The sequence below is a fragment of the Rattus norvegicus genome, chromosome 3 (genome assembly GCF_036323735.1).
Source record: "Rattus norvegicus strain BN/NHsdMcwi chromosome 3, GRCr8, whole genome shotgun sequence".
Taxonomy (NCBI): domain Eukaryota; kingdom Metazoa; phylum Chordata; class Mammalia; order Rodentia; family Muridae; genus Rattus; species Rattus norvegicus.
The window spans coordinates 54706144-54727941 of NC_086021.1; the positions used below are offsets into that span (position 1 = coordinate 54706144).

The following is a 21798-nucleotide window of genomic DNA, read 5'->3' on the forward strand; positions in this document are numbered from 1 at the left end:
ATTCTTTCTTTTTCGCACGGAGTTCTGGGAATGCAAGGAAAATTCCTTATTTATTTCTGCATCCTTTTCTTCTCTTTGCTTCTAGGTTTTTTTTTCATGCTTGTACAGATCCTTCGTGCCCATTGTTTATCTTCACCAAATTGTATTTTGTTAAAGATTATTTGATTTCATTTTCTAGTCCTCTGCTAATTTGTTGATGGTTAAATTAATTTTCTTCTAAGAATCCTTCCTGACTCTTATTTATCCTTTTATTTCAAAACACTTGGTTCTGGAGAGATGGCTCAGTGGTTAAGAGCGCTTGCTGCTTCTTCAGAGGACCCTGGCTCCACTCCCAGCACCCACATAGCTTCTCACAGCTGCCCGTAACCTCAGTTCCCAGGGATCTGCCCCCCTCTTCTAGCCTCTGTGGGCAATATACATACACAATAAACTTACATACATGCAGCTCAAACACTTATGCACAAAATAAAAAGGAATAAATCTTAAGCTTAAAAATATTTTTATACAGTATATTTTAGTCACTTTCTTTTTCCCCAGCTCCTCCCAGATCATCCTGAGCTCAATTTCCTGCTCAGTTTTATGTTCTTTATCTCTTACTCTCAAGGTCCCCCTTCCAAAAAAAGAAAAAAAAAAAGAAAGAAAATCCAAACAGACAATTATATTAAAAAAAAGGAAAATCAGTACTACCAAGTATACTAAAACAAAAGAAAAAGAGTGTGCGCACGTGTACACACACACACACACACACACACACACACACACACACACCAACAACAACAAACACAACCAAAAAAAAAAAAAACATGGAGTCTGTTTGTGTGTTGGCCAACTACTGTTGGGCATGTGGCCTGCCCTGAACTATGATTTTTATACCATGTGACACTCCACTGAAGAGAGCTGGTTTTTTTCCCTATCCTAGCAGTTATCAATTGCAAATAGCTTCTTGTTTACAGGTAGGAGGACTTTGTGTTATCTCCCCTTCTCAGTGTTGAGAATACATAGCCATGCTAAAGTGGCTAAGAACCATCGATGAGATAGGCCATGGCTTAGCAGAGAACCAGCTACTCTAACGAAACAAGAAAGGAACCTAATGATGCAATGACTGATAATGACGTTGCTGTGCTCTTGTCAGCGAAGCTCCTTGAAGTAGATGGTTGTTAGCAAAGAGACAGACAACAGGACAAAGTACAGACTTTGGAGTAGTCATCCCTAAATGGCATGTCTTTGTCAAACCCTTCGAGGGATGTGGAAGAAGAGGTAGAAGGACTTAGAGCCAGAGGTGATGGCTGACTCCAAGGAAACAGGACTAATGTAGGATGGACTCATTAGACCTGTGTAGGCATATGACCTGTGTAGGTTAAACATTTTTGTTTCTTCATTACATCTGTGAAACAAGAACCAAGTGTTATTTTCAATTTTTTTAACAAAGAAGATTATAATTTTACTTTTGGAGTGTGTGTGTGTGTGTGCGTGTGTGTGTGTGTGTGTGTGTGTAAGTCAGAGGAAAGTTTTAGAACATTTTTGGTTCTCTCCCCTTTAACTGCTGGACCATCTCTCATTAGCCGCCTTTCACCTTTTGAGCAACATACACAGATGCAGACACAGACACAGACACAGGCACAGGCACAGGCACAGGCACAGGCACAGGCACAGGCACAGGCACAGGCACAGGCACAGGCACAGAGGCACAGGCACAGAGGCACAGGTACACAGGCACAGGCACAGGCACAGGCACAGGCACAGGCACAGGCACAGAGGCACAGGTACACAGACACAGGCACAGGCACACAGGCACAGGCACAGGCACAGGCACAGGCACAGGCACAGGCACAGGCACAGGCATCTACACACACACTCACAGTCAGGTTCCTGACTGTCTTTGAGGTGACAGATGGCGAGGAGGAGTTCATTGTCCAGTCCAGTCTCCCTGAGGGTGAATGGACAGAACAGATTATAAGGGAACATGTCCTGTCACTGGACACTGTTATGATGGGTCAGGGTGGTTCCGTACACACTATCACTTCCTCCTCCAGTTGAATTTTATCCTTTATCCCTCTGAACCTTCATCCCTGATGTTTTTGAAATCAAAGAGCCTATTTCATCAATTTTCCCCTGAAAGGATGGTGTTCTAGGCCTCAGGGAAAATCTTGCTCTACATGGCTGGAGGAAGCCTCTGGTGATCTAATTTATTGTGTCTCTTTTACATTTTTTCCTTGGGTCCTTTTGGGGAGGTGCATGTATGCATATGTGTGTTTTGTCTGCATGCATGGATATGCCTGCTGCTGGTAACATTCAGAAAAGAGAGTCCCTTAAAAGCCCTTAAAATGAGTCACAAATGGTTGTGAGCTTTCATGTGAGCACTGGGAATTGAACCCAGGTCCTCTGGAAGAGCAACCAGTGTTTTTAATCGCTGAGCTGTCTCTCCAGTACACGTCTCTTTTAAATAATTTGTATGTTGCACCCAAAGATCCAGTCTTTCTTTCTGATACCTGGTGTCTGTAGGTGCTAAACTCTTCAGTGGGACCACGGCACAAGTTAGCTGTTTCTTCTTCGTATCCAACTCTGTGCTGACGTCACCTTTCTAGGTTAGGTGTGTTTAGCTGTATCCTGTTTTCCCAGTCTTTAACCTACAGTTACTTCTTCTATGTTGTCTCTGTCTCAGTAAAGAGATACTTAGCACTATTAACCAATCATATATTTTATTGGGGCAAGGGAGGTTAAGGATGAATGTGTGTGTTGCTGGTCTGAGGTTTTCAACAGAACATTTCTCTTTTTCCTGATCCCAAACCTGATATACCTTCAAGACCTGTGCTAGCCAACTGCCGTCATCATGACAAAAGGATCAGAAATAATCAACATATAAGAAGAAATGGTTTATTTTAGCTCATCATGTCAGTCCACGGTCATATGATCCTGTTACATTTGGGAGTGTGAGGAGGTAGAACAGCACAGCGGAGAATTCATTATAGGGGATACTGGTCACTGCATGGCCCCCAGGAAACAGAGAAGGAAACAGAGAAGGAAACAGAAAAGGGCCTTGTTCCAAAATTCCCTCTCATGGCAGCTCCAATGACTGAACTCCCTACCTATCACCTCTCATTATTGACAAACCTGGGGACCAAGCTTCAAAGTTGAGATCCAAAGTACAAAAGGACCTTAATTCATTTTTAATATTTTTCGTTTTTAGAATTTCTTACCTTTCATAGTTTCTCTACCTTTGGCTGCCCCATCCCCCGTATTTAGAAAATACAGCTATTCTTGTTTTAAATTCCAGAAGTTATCCGTTGAATCCTGGTTGCTCTCAGGGCTCCCTCTCCTTTCCCCAACACCAATGAGTTGGAAGATGCTGGTTTTCAATGGGTTTTAAGCCCACAGTATCCCTTGACTTCTCCCCCTTTATTATGATGATTCTTTGAAAGCTCACCAGTTTTCTACTGATCTTTCAGTCTGCCTCCCTCCTCTTGGTTTTTACATTGGGTCTTCCTGAGGCCTCCTGTTCTCCTGTTACCAGCTGCCCTTCTCCTCTGGCTATGCCTAGTTCATGAGCTTGCCTCATGTGCTCACCCCTGAACACCTGGGAATGCATCACGCCCCACACCCCACCTCCATGCTGAACTACTGTATCCATGGCTGGGTATGATAAGGAATCCTGGGTCTGTCTGACAAGCTATCCTTCGTCTTTGTGGCAGTCCAAAATTTACAGATGCCTGTTAGAAACATGTACATAAAGGCCCTTCTGAGACCTCAGATTCACGCATCGAAACCCGAATCCGATTTGCCAGGAGACAAATCAGGCAGTTCTACCTCAGATGGTGTCCTCTCTTGTCCTGTGATTCTATCAACTCAAAATTTGTGTGAGTCATTTCTTGGCTACAATCTTCTTACCCCAGAATCCAAATAGTTCCAGAGGGCCTGTCTAGGTTCTCTCTCTCTCTCTCTCTCTCTCTCTCTCTCTCTCTCTCTCTCTCTCTCTCTCTCTCTGTGTGTGTGTGTGTATCACTGTTGTCTTTGTTGGTAATGTATCACCTCTTGCTGGAACCAATGGGACCCATTGTTCCTTCTCTTCCTACCTTACTTTTCCTGCACCACCCCAGATGTCCACCTGGTGCCATCAAAACAAATGGACCTCTTCAAACAGTTCTGAGTGGGAGGCAGGACTGAATTTTGGAAAATGCTTTACAGCAAGTACAGCCAACTTATATAATTATATAAACTTACCATTTATACAACACAGCAGCAATTTCTCTCAGTAGTGACTAAAAGGTTAGCCAACAAATAAAAGTGTTTCTTCCCTGGGGAAAGGAGAAAAATGGAACCTCATGTAAAGGTGTTAAATATTTGCCTTAGAAACTTTGAAGCAAAACGGCAAAGTATTGTCATGATTTTATTATCAGTCAAGAAGTATTTCATTTTTCTCACTTTTTACATAAGGCAATTTTGAAACCACCTAGATGGATCTGATGTGCACCCTTGGTGGACTCTGTGGTACCACGTTAAGTGACCATCTGAAGATATGAGTGACCGTGTGAGATGTATGTTCCAAAGCCTTCTGCATCTCCCAATGACCAGACGCAGCCTTTTGCCGTGGTGTTCTAGAAACTGCTTTGCCTTCCAGACCCTGCCTTCTGCCATTCACTGCTCACACAGTTGGTGGACTTAACATAGAGAGCAGCGTTTACTTTCGCTTAGCCTTGTGTCTTTCCCAGACACAGTTTCTCCAGTTCGTTCCCAGACTCTTGATCATCTGCTCCTAAAATGCAGCCTGTCCCTCAAGGTCCATCTTCCATCAACACCTCCACTTTCAAAGGCTTCCTTTTCTTTGACTCCCATAGAAACTAATTTGTTTTCTTTTATGACTCAGAGGATATTGTGTTATGAATCACCTTTGTGCCTATTCTGTCCCCCGTATCCTAGATGAAAGCTTGTGTGTGTGTGTGTGTGTGTGTGTGTGTGTGTGTGTGTGTGTGTGTGTGTGTAAGGCAAGAACTCTATTATTCTCCTACAGCCTATGTCTTCTGTTGAGCAAATATCTGGGAGTACTTGCTATTTGTAGAGCATTGCTACATTCTGTGGGAGGGAGGGGTGTGCCAGCAAGCAGAGTTCTATCTCTATTGCCTATGCTATATGTTCTATCCCTAATGCTTGAGGGGAGAGGTAAGGATCACTGAGTTCTCTCTGGAGGAGACAAGAATCCTTCCTCCATTGGGCATGCAATTATATCATATTTAATTATACACATACATAATAAATGATGTGTGGGGGGTCACATGTATGTGTGCTATGTGGAAGAAGACAGTTTTGGGGAACCTTCCTTAACCATGGGTTCCCTCCCTCAGCCAATCCCTGTCTTCAGGCTTAAATGACATAGCTTTCAGCTGAGTCATCTTGCGGACCCTGATAATTTTAAAAGAAGAATCCGGTGAGTTTGATGAAGCTGAACACGGGAATATAAAGGTATTGTCGTTTGAATTGGGTCTTTCTGTGTGAGTTGTAAAGGAGATGAGGCAAGCCTAGAAAGAAGACAGACATGAGTCTCTGTATAGGCAGAGGGATGTCACTGAACTTTGTTACTGTGGCTCAGAGATAGTTGGGATTGGACAGCAAGAAGGGATGGGTCCTTGTGGATCAGCCTGGGTCCTGACTACCGGATTTTGTGAGGATGATGATGCAGACAGTGGAGTGGCAGGGTTCCATGTTGCTGCCCACAGTACCCTCTACTCGGGTGAAGATTGGGTTCTTGCCCTCACTGAAGAATTTCAGGACAGCCACTTGGAAGCAGAGTTGAGTTCTTTAGGAAGCAATTTTAACATAGGTGTAAGAAGGGGATGGGAGCGGGATTAATAGAGAAACACAGGAACAAAGGGTCAGACATACCCAGGCGAGGCTGCGGGCTACTCCCGAGAGAATCACCATTACGTGACTTCACGGTAGCCTCACTTTGGGTTTCGGCAGCTTCTGAAGTTCCACCTCAAATGTTGCAGAGGAACTTTTTCGGTTTTGGTAAATGATATCATAGGGTGGTTTCTGATATGCATGGGATGGGACTGCAGCTGATGGGGAAAACTGTAGGTTATCGGAGTTGCAGGGGAATAAGTCTTGGAGCCTGCAATATTGCTCAGTGGGTAGGACCACTCTTTTCCGAGCATGGTAGTCAGAATTCTATCCCTGGGCCCCAAATGGTAGAAGGAGAAACTGACCCCCCCACAAGTTGCCCTCTGATCTGTGTGTGCGGGCACACACATTCTTTCTGCCACTAACAATTAAATCAATTACTTAAATAATTTACAATTACTTAATATTTAAATTTTTAAAAATTTTAATAATTTGGACCAAACAAATAATTTATAAAAAAAGACCCCGTCTCTTTTGGAATCTTCAGGAAATACCTGGCAGTAAGTAAGTAACCCTACTAAGGCCGAAAGAAAACACAGTTCATTGTTTTAGCGTTATTATTCACAACCATCTCTGGACATGGTCACACCCACATAGTCAACCCTCACAGCATCTGTGGTTAAACGTGCTGCAATTCGTGGTTTTCAATGAGTGAGAGGCTGTAACCCCCGGCTCTGCAGGACTTAACTGTGTGTATCAGATTCAGGAAGGACCTTCATTCAATATGAGGGAGCGGAGGAGTTGGAAAAAAGACACAGAGGGAAGGGACATGAATGTCTCTGTGGCTGCGCATGGGGGCTGTGAGACTGCGGCAATGCTATGCATTAGAAGAGAGTATGAACAGATCCCTACATGGACAGGGTCTGCAGAAGGTCCCCTCTGACCCACGTTGGTTATATATTTCTGGTCTTCTCGGGGAGTACATTTCTATTGTGTTAAGCAATCCAATTTTTATTAATTTCTATTAGATAGCTCTAGGAAAGTAACTCAGGTATGCTCAGATTGAAAAACAGGAATTCGGAGCCAAAACCTTTTCCAAACAAGAAGCAGCCAATAGTTGAGCATTTACAGAGTTTTCTATCTATCCAGTGCTGCAATCGTCACGCAAAGGGATACAGACACAAGTTTCCACAGAGACCTTGAGGGATCACAGCCCAGTAATTCCAACCACTTAGAGAAGTCAGCATTTAATTATTGGTAAAAGATGTAAAGAGTTGGTAAGGAAGCTTAGTTATTCTCATTTTTTGTTTTTTATATTTATATATTATGTATTTATTTTATGTCTGTGACCTTAAAAAAAACAAATTGAGTGCTTGAAGGGTTTTTTTTTTTTTTAAGTTCATCCTTTTGTTAGAGATTGTGTGGCAAAGTCACACAGCAGGGTGTGTCTCCTGACCCTTTAAAGTCAATTACTCCTTAGCTAGAGGCCTGGTGTTAGGTGATTTAACAGCAGAATTCTCTAATTTGTGGGCTCAGAAACCGTCCTTTTTCCTCACTTCCTTGTAGGAAATCACTCCCAAAGCCTGTACCATCAGCAGGGGGTGGAAGGACATTCACTGGAGTAATGGGGAGCTGAATCGACTCAAGGGCTGCCTTACCTAAGTGGTTGACAAGTTCACTGTTCACCTGGTTAATTACACCAGTCAGCCTCCCCTTTCGCGACAGGGAACTGGCAGATGAGTTTCATCAGTCCCCTGTGGCTGCCATGTGCCCTTAACAAAAACTTCCAACCTGGCTAGGACTCCAAAGGAAGGGGAGTTCTCATTCCTTCCACAGAGCTAAGCTGTGCCTAGCTCTTAAGAGCTCTTAAGGACTTTGCCAGGAACTATGGAATCACACAAACCAAGACCTGCAGTGGAGCCTGGTGGGTCTGGGACCCGAGGGCAGGCCACATGGTGTCAACGCCTCCCTTCGCCTCTGGCATCCTGGCTTTCTTCCAGAAGTGTGACTTTATTCTGGTCCTCTTTTATTACCATGCTACTCTCTTTGAGCCTACTCTCTATGTTATAAGCATGCATTGTCTGTGGACAGCGTAGAACCTTAAAACTGCCGTGTTTGTGACTCCAAGCACTAGTAAGCAACCCTAGTCAGCGCTCAGTCAGCTCTCCTGTATGAACTTTTCCAATGAAAGGAAAAGCAATTACTTGTTAGGTTTTGAGGCAACTGGGAGTCTTCTTGTCCCTGACAGTTCTTGCTCTGCACTTTACTTTTGTAGTCTGCAAGGCACTCTGCCCTTGCTTCTTCCTTTATTCACAAGCAGGAGATGCAGTGGAGGCCGAACAAAACTGGCTAGAGCATCTTAACCATATCAAGGCAAGCGAAATGATGTGGCTTTTGGATGCTGTTCTTTGAAGGGGGGCTTCTTAGTAGCACTCAGTATTTGGTAAAGGCAGGACAGTCCTACATGTGGAGGCCAGAGGGCTCTGGACATGCAAGGGAGGGCTTGGGGCAGACAAGGGCCTTTACTCCATGTTAGAGTAAGGCCTTCTTGTTCTCTGTGGATTTAGAGGCCACCCTGGTTGGAGCTGAGGAGGTGAAGGACAGTGAACTTCTTGCAAAGTATAGGAGAGGCCTTCAGACCTTTCTAGATTCTTCCCTGGCAGTCCTGGCAGAGGAAAAGACAAAAGGGTGGCCTTATAGTTTTTATTAGGTTGTCATAACACAGTACCAGAGTCCAGTAGCTCTACAAACAGAAATTCATTTTCTCTCAGTGCTAGTTGTTAGGGTTTAAATCTTGGCCTGTGCTTGGACAGAACACACCCAGACAACACAGTTCCACATGGAGAGGTTTAATGAGAGAAGAGTAAGAGGAGAGGAAAGGTGGCCATGGGCACGTGGTAGGAGAGGGGGAAGGAGGCAAGAAGAGAGAACAACAAAGAGTAGGAGAGAAGTAAGAGGGGAGTAAGAGAAAGAGGAGGGGGCAAGCAGCCTCTTTTATAGTGTCAGGCACAGCTGGCTGTTGCCCAGCAACTATGGGGTGGAGCATACCTGGCTGTTCCAGGTAGCTGTGGGGGTGGAGCTTGGACAGAATAGCAATGCTAGGGGCTAGAAGTTTAAGATGTAGCTGCCAACAGGCTCTCCTCTGCAGGGGCTCCCTCTTTAGCTGTGGATGACCATATCGTCCTAGCTGTCCTTCCACATTTATGCCTGGTACCTGATCTCCTTGGATGGTATTACCAATAGTACCATATTAGGATCTGCTATAATGACCTCATAGAACCTTAACTGCCTCTTTAAAGACCTTATCTCTAAGTAAGTCACATGTTGAAGCCTTTGGGTTAGTACTTCAGTGTGTGGGGGGGTAAAGGGGCAGGCACGGTGTATCTCCTAACACAAGGGAATTGACATTTGAACAGATGCAAGTTCAGTCTTATGAACCACGTATGAACTTTATTACCTGTTGTTTTGTTTTCTTTCAGTTATGAGTATTTAACTATATAAGGGTAGGTGCGCTTGAGTGTAGTTTCTTGCAGAAGCCAGATCTGTTGGTTGCCCTGTAGCTGTGGCTGCAGGCAGTTGTGAGTGGCCTGATGTGGGTGCTAGGAATCAAACTTGAGGCCTCTTCAATGAGCAGTGCAGGCTCATTGCTGCTGACCCATCTGTTTACCCCTGGGGCTCTAATTTTTGCAAATGGATTCAGATACATGAGACGTGAATTTTGAGTGAGGATACAGGCTGAGCATACGAAAGGCTGAATGAACTTAATGGCAGCTAAACATTGAGACAGTTGTGGAATTTAAAATTCCAGCACTGGTCCTGTGCACCTTGAATGCCTCCAGAGTGTATGTTACTAGTGTCCCTAGAGTTGGGGACCAAGCACTGAGGGCCTTCTCCTTGGGGATTCCGGTTTAGGTCACTTGTATTAGCATCTGTCCTATTTACTTTTCTCATTTCTGTGTCAGAGTAGCCAACAAAAGCAGCTTGAGGTGGGAAAGGCTTGGTTTGGCTCACAGTTTGAGGGTGCAGACCATTGTGGTGGAAATACACGGGGACAGGGAAATGAAAGAGGCCAATGGTCATGGGACGAGAGACAGATAAGGATGCCGCTGTGCAATTTACTCTCTCCTTTTTACTTAGGTGGGGACCCCACCCCATGATACATGGCGACTCACTGTATAGTGGGGTCTTCACCCAATCTAGACAATCCTTCAGACATGCCTAGTGGTTTGTTTCCATGGTAGTTCTAAGTCCCATTAAGTTGACCATTAAAATTAACCATTCTGGGCTGGGGAAATAGCTCACTTGACAAATTGCCTGGCATATAAGCATGAGGTCCTGAGTTCAGATCTCTGAAGTTGTGATAATGCTGGGGAAGGGGGCGAAGTGAAGGCAGATCCCTATAGGTCATTGGCCAGTTAGCCTGGCCAAATCAATGAGCTCTGGGCTCATTAAGAGACCCTGTTCTGCCTCAGAATACATGGTAGAGAATGGCATCCACATTGATCTCTGTGTCACATTCGCATGAATATGGGCATATGACAGACAGAAAGATACACACAGACACACACAGACACACAGACACAGACACAGACACAGACACACACACACACACACACACACACACACACACACAAAAATGCACACTCATAACTTCCATTTGGGCTCAGCATCTACAGCCCATAGAATATGTTTCTTGTTTTAGAGACAATGAATTATTTACCTACCTATTACAGTGTTCATTTTGTCTTTATATGAAACAAGCAATCAAACAAAAAATCCCTTTCGCTCAAAAAACAATCAGTCTTATTTCTGAATTTGCCCTGGATTTGATATATAACTGAGGTGGGCATTGAGCTTCTAATTCCCCTGCCTCTGCCTCCTGAGTGCTGGGATTGCAGGTATGACTCCCCATGCCTACTTGGAAGTCAAGTCGTTAAAAACATGCATGTGGAGCCAAGCGCTCGAGTTTCCATAATTTCCTAAAATGGCTTTTCTTCTTTAAACGACATATTCCCAGCTAGCCAAATGTAAAGCAGAATGAGCCTCACCTCAGCCAAGTGCTAGCTGATGTGGATGACAGCAGATCCTCCAAGCTGGGATATTTTGTTGAACACAATAGCCTGTGTCCTCAAGGGCAGTGGTTTGAAATTCTGTTTCCAGAGTGCAAAAATGATTATTGTTGTTGTCGTTGTTGTTGTTGACGACTTCCTGGAGTCGCCTTTTGAAGCCTCCTCTGGGGCCACTTATCAGTGTCACCCTACTTCACATTATCTGTGCTTTTCTTCACTCTGGAGTGACTCCCCCGCCCAAGCGGGTTGGCCACTCCTTTTTGCTATTAAATTTTCTTGTTGGAGAGCCATGCTCACCCGAGGTTTCCCACGGAGACTGCTTACTCTCTTTGTTTGCTATGGAGATAAGAGTTTTGAGTGGGCAGGCAGCAGGGTAGAGGCAGATGTGCTTTCTCTGTGACTTTCATAGGCCATTCTGTCTGCTGGGGTGGAACCAATGTTTCATGGTTCTGTGGCTTCTGACTTCTGGGCATCAGCCATTTTGATGGAAGCTCATTATCCTGGGAAGAGGGTCAGCAATGACACGCCAAATCGTAGGCTTGCAGACGGTGTTGATATTAGAGTTAAGAGTGTACCCTGACTACAGACTTGGGGATGCTTTAATCTCACTTCTACTTTAAATATGAAGACCACTAATTAAGATTGTGTGGAGGGATTTACCAAACCCTTAGGGAAGAAAAACTATTTAATAATTTTTGTTTCCTTGCTACCGCTGATGATTCTCTAGCTAGGGTTTGTATAATTAATTGGCTCCTGGTGGGTGTCTCTTCTGCTCTTCCACATTCACTAGTCCCAGGGTAAAGTTAGTACTTTAAAAAATTAAGACCGTTCACTTCGCAACTGCTCAGTAATTACCTGGTGGGTTAATTATATAAAAATGAGTTCCGGGATAAACAAAACATGGTATGCAGTTGAAGGACTATTATTTATATATGAGAGAGGAGTGGTATTCAGATACATGCTGTAGCATGGATGAATGCTGAGGACTCTGGGCAAATGGAAACAGTCTAGAAATGAAAGCATGACTTTGTGATTATGAACTCACCCAAGGACACAGAGTTATGGCGATCATAGACCTCAGCAGGGCTTGGGGAGCAGGAAGGGGGCTTACTGGTCAGTGGCTTCAGGGTTCCTGTTTGAAGCTATGGAACGTTCTAGAAAGGGAAAAAAGGGAAAGTAGCAACAGTGTTCAACCTTCAGTGGCATTGAGTCAGAAGCTATAAAATGGCTAATGGGTATGAGTACTTAGAAGCCTTAAAAACCTGATTCTGACACAAGAAAGGTATATAGGACATGTACACGTATAAACATACAAATTGCTTTTTTTTTTTAAAAAAAAATTCACTTAAGTGTTTATTACCTGAATTTCCAGACCTGCTTGTGACAGTTTATCTGTGGATTTACTCCTGGTTGTACAGAGAAATCTTTCATGTCATCTTCTGGCCAGGATGACAGCCTCAGACATCTGAGGTCTAATTCCCACCAAACTTTGGAGAAATCATGCTATTTATGGAAAATATTTCAAGAATCTGGAATCCCTTAATCCTTCTAGAAGTAGTAATTTTATCCCTGGAACAAGCCAGATGATCAGGTTGCTGAATGCTTTCTGCTTGGGTGGGATTTGTTTTCCTGTTTGTACCCCTTGCTAAATCATGCTTGTGCTGTCCCCCGTCCCCCATGAAGCAAGTATATAAAGTTAGCTCTTCCTTTAAAAAAAGTTAGATGACATATTAGTTAGGGTCCCTTCAGAGAATCCTGTTGGTGACGATATAAAAGAGGGATTTATTTTAAGGACTGTATCGGGTCTGGCAAATATGAAGTTCCAAGAATGGGCCAGTGAGCTGAGGTTCTGCAGAAAAGCTGTTGTTGACATGCTGAGTTTCATAGTAATTTAGACGCAGAGTTCCTTCTTGAGGGGCTTAGCTTTTCCTCTTAGATTCTCCTTGATTGAATAGAAAGGTGATTCACTGACTCAAACGTTCACACATTGTTAAAAAAAAAAAAGAAAGAAAAGGATATTCCCTCCACATCTGGACTGATGTTTAACAATGAGCACCAATATCCTTAGCCAAACTGTCCAAAGAACTATCCTAGATAGGGATGTGTCAATCACAGAATCATCTTTAACCGGGCATATAACCTGTCTGTTCTATTTGCTCCTTTGAGTGCTCGCAGAGGGATATTCCAGTTCCCTCCCACCCCCTCATCTAGGTTCAAGTCTCATGTTGTCATTATTTCATCAGCTGGGTAGGGATGTCTTCCAAACCGAGGTGGGTTAAGTGGTATAGAGTCTCCATTGTGGATGGGTTGGAGGTGTGACTGCAGCAGCCTGCCAAACGGGCTGGTGTAAGTCCGTTCTACGGTGAGTTCTGCCAGTCAGCCTTTTGGGAATCAGCCATTTTGTGGAGGGATTTGATGGGGTGCATGATTTCACTATTATTGCATCCCCAATTAGCCGGGGCCCAGGTGTGTGTTAATAAAGGTTAGCTCACTCTCTGTTACACCAACGACCCCACCTTGACTTGATTCCAGGGGTTTTGTGCATTTGATATTGTTTGATTCATTATGTGGTTGCTGCTCTATTCTGAAATGTCTTCAGACATCTGGAGACGACCTTTGTTGTTGTTGTTAGAAAACATCTCAGCAGCTGAAGGATGGCACTGAGCAGTGGCAGCTCTGACTTAGTCCTTTTCTCTCTGGTAGACTGGCTACTTCGTTTGATGCAGACCTGTTCCCTGCGGCTTAGAGACTGACTACCAGGCTGTCTTTCTTAAGGTAAGAACTTTGCTATTACAGACACCCCTGGGGCTTCAGTTAGAAGCTCTGGCTTAGCCTGCTGGGCATCCATACAAACTCTTGCATGTCTTGGAACTCTGCGTTCTCCGGTTTGCCAGTTTTCTGCCCGATTCTAACTTGCTTCTGTTTACTGTTCTGTGGTTCTGGGACTTGGAATACTAGTTTGGGCTTGCTCTATTTTTGTTCAGAACAGGAGGAAGTCTGCAAGCCCAGGGACTGCTTGGTGGATTAAAGACATCTCTGGTATTGCAGAAGTCACGTATTTGATTAATTAAAAGAGAACTAACCTAAGGTGACCTTCATAGATCATGGGATCTATGTGGGGTGAGGAGTGGTACTTGCAATGGTCCTATCAAGGGAAATAGACTCTGAATAAACTCAGTGTGTATGAATACTAATTATTGAATGCTCAGAATTCTCAGATTTTTAAATGGTAAGGTTTAGGAATGACCCAAAACAGGACCAAAGTGTTGTTCCAACGAAGAATCGATGAGCATAAATATAAGCACATTTCAAGCTCTACATTTATTCATAATGTCTTTCACTTGATTTTGGTCTTCAGTGTGGTGTTTAACACAGAGGCTGTCCAGATTAGGTTGCTAGCCCCGACCTCCATTTTGCCAGGTGAAGAGATCAAAGCAGAGGCTGGTTTGCAAAGCAGAGCCCGAGGTCAGGCTGCAACTGCCATGCAATGCCTTTTGTGGCTATGCAGGCTACTTCTATTCTGCCTAGTGGTCCCTCCCTGGCTGTTAGGAATGCCAACCCCTAACCCCGAGGGCTCTGACTGGCAAACAGACCTCCTACCTTGTGTTTGAAGGAGGAAAGAAGGAAGGCAAGCACCTAGAGGAAGTTGTCTGAGATCCTGAGGTGATTGGGCCTGGGCCATGTTTACATTTCTTTTCTTGTCCAGAGAGCAGATTGAACTATTAGCATCAGTGTTTGTTAATGGTAATTACACGTTTCAAGTACAAAGCAGGATTCTGTAAAATGTCTGGTAGGATGCCTTTCTCTTTGCCTTTGTGAATAAATGACATTATGCTGCTTTAATTAGGCTCAGGAAGACTAGAGAGTATCTGTGTGCTATCATCAGTTTTCCCTAGGGGAAGAGGGAGGGTGGGGCATCAACTGTTACTCCAGTTTATGAGGGTGCTACTAGTTGTCCTCCACATGTGCAGCTCAGAGAGTTGAAGGTCCAGCTATGAGACATGGGGGTGGAGGCCATCTTCTAAGGCAAAGAAAAATCTCTTGTCACAGTGTTAACCATAGCTCTGGGAACATCATAAACACCATGGTAACAATAAACATAAAGAAACAAATAAATAACCAAACGTAAAGAACATAAATATTAAATAAATAAAAATTAAAAATGATAAGGTGGTAAATAAATCTGTAATTCGACTGCTGACCATCATCCGCATCACCACAGCTAACATTTTCCTTGGGTACCAGACTAAAGTGTTATACTTGTGGTTCTCTTGTAATCATCATGGCGTTCTTGGAAGGTAGATTCTATTAACACCCATGTTTCATAGATGAGAACACAGAGTCACCCAAAGGTAGCCAAGCCTCAAAATGTCAGAAATGGGATGTGGCTAGCAGAACATCCCAGGACAGGGCCAGCCTAGACATTGGAGGATGGCTCACTGGATTCCACTCTTACCTTGTGCCTGGCCATGTGTCCCTGACTACCACTGTCAGTAGTCTGTCTAAGCTCCACCCCCACAGCTACCTGGCAACAGTCAGGTATGCTCTGCCCCATAGTTGCTTGGCAACACCATTTGTGCCTGACTATAAAGGGGGCTGCTTGCCCCCTCCTCTCCTTCTTGCTCTCTCTTGCTCTTTGTTCTCTTCCCTTCCCTGCTCTTCCCCTTGTCCCTTCTCTGCCCATCTCCCCTCTTTCCCCTGACGTGCTCATGGCCAGCCTTTCCTCTCTTCCTCTACTCTTCTCTCATTAAGCCTCTCCACATGGAACCATAATGGTTTGATGTGCTTTGTCCAGGCGTGAGCCGAGATTTAAACCCTAACACTGGTGACAACCGCTGGCACTTTATCTATTCTTCACTGGGAAACATCCCAAAGTTTTAATTATGTCTATGTAAGAAAGTTTCAGTCATTTTGATTAGCAGAGAACAGAAGCTCTCTGGGACTGCTTGCTCTCTTGGTACCATGTATCTGCAGCACAACAGTTAGATGGCTTCTTGTAACCTGCCCCCTAGATTCTCACCTGGTGACCTTTACTTTGCACTGGTTTGCACATATCCTGAACACATCTGCCCACCTTACAAAGACTCATGGAATAAAACAACTATGATTGACCCTAGATATAGGTCTGCCTGGCCTTATATTCTATCATGGCTCAGAGGAGGAAAGCCCCCTACTACCGCCATGTCTTCCTTTAAAGACCTACATTGGAAAGTTTACCTCCTTTGCCCCACATCTGGTTATTAACTGGCCGTAGCTTTTCTCGAGTTGCTGTGCTGACTGCAGTGACCTCGCTGACCTCAGGCAGGTGGGATGAGAGCTGGGAAGCTCCACATGGTGATTGGTAAATGTGCTGGCAGATAGACAGGTGTCCTGGTTTCATGTGTGTGGACCTGTGCTAGAAATGCTACCGATGATAAAGCCTCGTTTGTGCAGGCCTATCATCAGTTATGTGTTGCTTAACACAGCACCCTGTAGCTGTGCTTAAAACAACAACTGTTTTATTTGCTTGTGGTTCTGTGGGTTTACGACTGGGGCTAGGCTCAGCTAGGTGCTCCTTCAGCTCGTATCAGGTGGGCCATTCTTCCCATGGCACTAAACCAGTACCTGGGAGGTGGGATTTAGGACAGACCTTTATAAACTCCCTCTATTCATGACCACGTTTTCCGGAGAAGTTTTTACATGACTCAATCATATAAGCATATGAAATAGGTATAGAAATCAAAGTTACTAACAATAAGTTGGGAAGAAATTCATTTCAAAACAATTCTTTCAAGTACATATAATTTTGCCATTTATTAAAAACGAATGCATATTTGCATACCGGTGAGATAGATGTTTTCATTTGTCAAGCACAATAAAATCCAAAGCCATACTAATTTGATATTTACATGCTAAGGAATGACAGCAGGAAAATATTAAGAGTTTTTCTTTTCTGTAATTAAACTGTTAATGTTTCTTTGTTGGTTTGTTCTGAGTGAAGGTATGTATCAAGCTTATGTAGTTGAGGATCATCTTGAACTCCGATCCTGCTTCTGTTTCCTAAGTGATGTGATTACAGGCTTGTTCTACCAGGCCCAACTTAAACCATTAACGTAAGGGTCCATGATTCACCAAAGAATGATACCCCAGACTCAAATAGTAGGTAAACGCAATGAGTGTTTTATTCTGCAGAAGTCCAGCATGCTGGGGTCTCCCATTACCAAGTTAGAGAGACCCTGAAGTGAGCTCACAAGCCCAATTTAAAGACATTTAGGGGAGCTCTGGGGTAGGTGGGCTTTGTCTTACTCTATCTCTAGTCAAATGGAGTAGTGAGAAGCAGGGAAAGTATAGAACAGAAGTTCAATCTGTAACTGACTGTGATCAATCAATTGAGATAACTCACTACCTTTGGACCAGCCTGTCTCATTTCTCTCATTATGTTCCGATCAGAGTAGAAAACTTTGTATGTACACTAAAAACACCGTTATTCACAACATTCAGTAGTCAAATCTGAGCCATTGTGTCTCATGATTCATTGGTGGTTTGTGGTATGACAACACGCTCAGTGCACAGTGCCCATGATGCATGTTCAGAGGCAAAGCCACAATGAGATTGGAAAATACAACCTGGGCTAGCACTGCCACCATGGCTTCACTGTGTATTCAGCCTCACCTTTGCCTCACTGGTCAGAGAGTGTTAGTGTAAGGCCAGATTCAAGGGGCTGGGGGCTGGAAATAGACCCTACCTCTTCTTGGTGCTAGCTACAAAGTATTAATTGCCATTTAGAATACATCAAGAGACTCTTAGCTTTGATATAAAAGTTAAGATATAAATATAAAAGCTTTGATATAGAAGCGTAGCTTTAATAACCTTGATATAAAGTGGCTTAAAGCATTGATTTTTGAACAGTCTTTGAGTAAGGATGAAGATGTAGAAAACAGAGGTCTTCAGCAGCGTACCTATGCATACGGTAATAAAAATTCTACTCACATCACCAATAGTAACATTACCAAGGCACAGCCTGTTTCCCAGCAGAGCTAACGGGCCAGGATTGGCCACACTCCCTCCATAATTAAAAGAGGCAAGTAAATAGTAAAAGCAAAGAAAGGAGATTTATTTAGTATGGTCATATTGGCAAGAGGGACAAGCCAATCCAGAGACACCTGAAATCCATCTCTTGGGTTCTTAAAACGAGGGTAAAATAGAAGGTAAAGGATGCCTCTATCTATCTATCTATCTATCTATCTATCTATCTATCTATCTATCTATCTATCTATCTATCCATCCATCCATCCATCCATCCATCCATCCATCCATCTATCTATCTATCTATCTATCTATCTATCTATCTATCTATCTATCTATCTATCTATCTATCTATCTATCTATCATATGTATTAAGCAGTCCCAGAAAGATCTGGTTCTGCCCATCATTGATCTATCATGATCTCAGCTCTAGACTTTCTTCTAACATATTCTAAGTTGTCAGCACTATGTAAAATCCCTTTCCTGTTTCTGGCATCAGCCCCATCCCCGTTCAACCATCTCCTTTTCTCACCATTAGTTTCTTAAGGGCATTTCTAGTTCACAGGGGCACCTTGTTTTACTAGTCCAGCAGTCCAGATAGCCGAAGGAGAAACCCAAAGTTCTTGGAATGCCCTCATTCCTTCGGGGATGATGGTAGCAATAATATTGCTCATACTGTATGCCAACAGGAGTTGAGGTCTTTTGCATATCAAATTCATTTAATCATTATAAAATATTTTGAAAAACTTTTTTTTTAGGGTGAGAAAAGCAAGAGAGGTTAAGTAGCCACACTTGGCCGTACATCTACTAAGTGCCAGAGACTGGAGGCTACCCAGAGGTGCCAGACTCTGGGGAATGAACTTGAGCCCTAGCTGCCTCCCCAGTTAATGGAAAGCAAATCTCCGAGTTCTAGTAAAGCTCTCTTGGATTGTGATTTGTTTTGTTTTGTTTTGCTCTGCTTTGTTTTCCCAGAGACGTTGGAGTTAGCTGTTTGGTGAGATAGCTAAATATTTCTGGGCACACCCTTGTGACTTGAGATAGGTCACATGGTAAGAGAAACTGAATAGAAATCATAAAGGTGTTTGTGACCTGAATTGAACAGAACACATTCTCCCGGGCCTACCAGTGTCTCCCAGAGTGTGGCTGCTTGGAGTGCTCTCCTTCTTGTGTTGCTAGAGAGGCATTTGAAGAATAAAACTGTTTAAGGACAACCCCCACAGGCTCTCAAGTAGCCTCTTAATTTTGGTTTATGCTCATCAGACTCAACCCCATAGAATGTTGTATTTGTTTAGCATTTTGTTTATGGACTATCCTGGGGAAAGGGAAGTATACTGATAGCCCTTTTAAATACATTATTCGTGGAAATAATTCTCTAGATAGAATAGGTGGTGTAACTGAGGAAAGTGTCCTAGTCCCCATTCTGAGGTCATTTTTTTGCCCCCTTAAAGCAGCCCATAACACATATCTTAGCAACTGACTCTCAGCCACATGCTCATGTGGAGGAGTTTAGCATATTCTTAGCTGCCAGGATCAGGCCTGTGTCCCTGAGGTCTCTTTCTGGATTTCTCATTTTGCTTCCTTATCACCAGTGTAAGACTCAGTGGAAGTCACTTTACCAGCCTGGTTTCTGTCTCCCTCAAATCCTTCTGTGGTGTTCTGACTGCTTAGCCTCCTGCTATTATCCTGGTCATGTTGACTCGGGCTATCGTCAGATCCCTGTGGCTGCAAGGGACTTGCCATATAACCCCTGCATAAGTCAGAACCTGCATGTTTCCACACATAGCCCCTCAAGCTAGAATATACCAGAAGACAGGCAAATCGATATGCACAACTCCCAACTCCAAGATAACACAGGCAGGATCTAGGGAGGGCTATGATGCTCACAGCTTATCCCTTCCACTACCTTCCCTTTCCTGAGGAACTGCTGCAGAGGATAGATCTGTTGGTCGTCAGACATGAAATCCGAAAGATAGTTTTCTCACACCAGTGGAAACTCTGCCGCCCTCATCATCATCTTTTCCTTCAGCTAATCTTCAGCGTATATAATCCTCTCCTGCATTAAGTACTTCCTGTGGATGCTTGCTTCTTTTTCCCTCCCCTTCACAAACCAACTGGAACCGTGTGTCCCCAGCAGAGAAATTGAAAGTGGCCAGGCAGGTCTCCACAGCAGGACTTAAGCTGCTATTTCCAAACAGTGCTTTGAGGTTGCTGTTACAGCTGAGCTACTCAGCCTGCCTGGAAGACAGAATGGCTCTGGACCACACCACAGGCCGGAAAGCGGTGGCGTCTTCTTTAGAGCCTTTGGGGCTGTTCGATCCCTGCTATAAACTTAACTGCTTCCTGGACCGCATTAGCTTCCTCCTGTTTGGCTAAGCATCAGTCCCTGAGTCTCTGCTTCAGGACACACACGCCCCTTGATTCATGCATTTGCCTTTGGAGTTTGCTAACACTGCTGGTTGATGGGGGTGGGGGTGGGGGGTACATGGTTCTTGTTGAGTACTATGAGCGACATAAATGTATCTAAGACCTGGAGCTGAGGAGATGGATGTGAATAGGCATGTATGTGGTTTGTGGGTATGCGTATGGAGGGAAGGTAGGTGAGACACCTCCCAGCCTTCTGGGCCAGCAAGTGAACAGGCATGATTTAGTAGGCTTAGAAAATTGTGGTTCACCTCAGTGTACCCATTGGATACATGAAAAAGTCCTCTTGTCTTCTGAAGGGGCTTTACTAGGCTAATCCCCATGGAGGATGCTTCAGGCACGGCTTGCCTTAATGTCACTGCAGCGTGACTCACTCTAGGGTTGCTGTGTTTAATTAGTCCCCTTTCTTGTTGATTTTATGACCGAGGTTATAGGAAGAGAAGACTTTGGAGTTTTTGGAGGTTCCCCCACAAGTCAAAGTCATTGCACAATAATAAACAGACAGGGCATTAGAGAAGAAAAGAGCAGAGAACTTGTTTAAGGCTGAGGCTTGGCAGGGATCACTGAGCTGAGGAGGGCTTTGTGTAGTTAGAACGCAAACATCAGCACATCATCCACCTATTGGTTTGGGCCTACAGTCATGGCCACTTTTGCCATCTGTTTACTATCCTCACAGACTCTGTTGTCAAAGGTGGTCACCAAGGGTCCAACCAAAGTGCGGCACTCTAATGGTAACCTTACACTGCTCTGGATGTCCATCCTCAGGGAGTCTGAAGTAGAGACAGAAGTTTCTCATGTAAGTAAGACAAGCCCATGCTTGAGCTGCCTGTCCTCATTAGGACCGTGCTCCATATTTAACTCCTCAGTACTGAACTTTGTCTAATTATTAGCTCTGTTCCCATCTCGCTCCATTCTCTGAAAAGGAGAGAGGCTGTTACCCTCAAGTGCAGATCTTCAGGATCTCCCCGCAAAGCAAATAGTGGGTTTGTTTGGATGACAGGTGACCTTCAGCTGTGCACGGAGCAGGGCCTGGCTTCAACTGATGGCCAAACCATTCCTTAGATTTACATTGGAGCCCTTAGACATATACATGGAGGGTCACCAACATAACCCACTGAGTCTGTTGGTTATTGCCCACTCTACTGTAATGTGAGGAAACATGTAGTAACATGTAACTTTATAGCTCCTAAGGCAGTGGACTTTCTATATTTTATGGATCCTTTATTTGGAGTTAAACAGCAGTTTAATATACTTCTCCTCCACAAAGAATAATTTCTAATTCTAAAAAGAATTTCTTATAAGAAATTAGAATAGTTAGAAAATTGTGGGGGTGGGGAGACACAAGGCATAGGGAAATCTCCAGGGCATTCTCTGGCCTGCTCTGGTTCTGACTCTGAAAGGGGCAAGGTTCCTTAGCAGTTGCCAAGTTGTAAAACCGTCCTGCCAGGTTTGAAGCTTTTATTTTCCCTTG

General features: G+C 43.9%; 1 protein-coding gene across 8 annotated transcripts in view; it reads left to right on the top strand.

Moving 5' to 3' along the window:
* Lypd6b (Ly6/Plaur domain containing 6B) overlaps positions 1 to 21798 on the top strand; it is a 161655-nt gene that overhangs the window by 97824 nt on the left and 42033 nt on the right. For all 8 annotated transcript variants that reach the window (NM_001395757.1, XM_039105382.2, XM_063284108.1 and 5 more), the window contains exon 2: positions 13605 to 13676. The gene's annotated coding sequence lies outside the window, so the exon portion shown is untranslated. The remainder of the gene's footprint in view (positions 1 to 13604; positions 13677 to 21798) is intronic.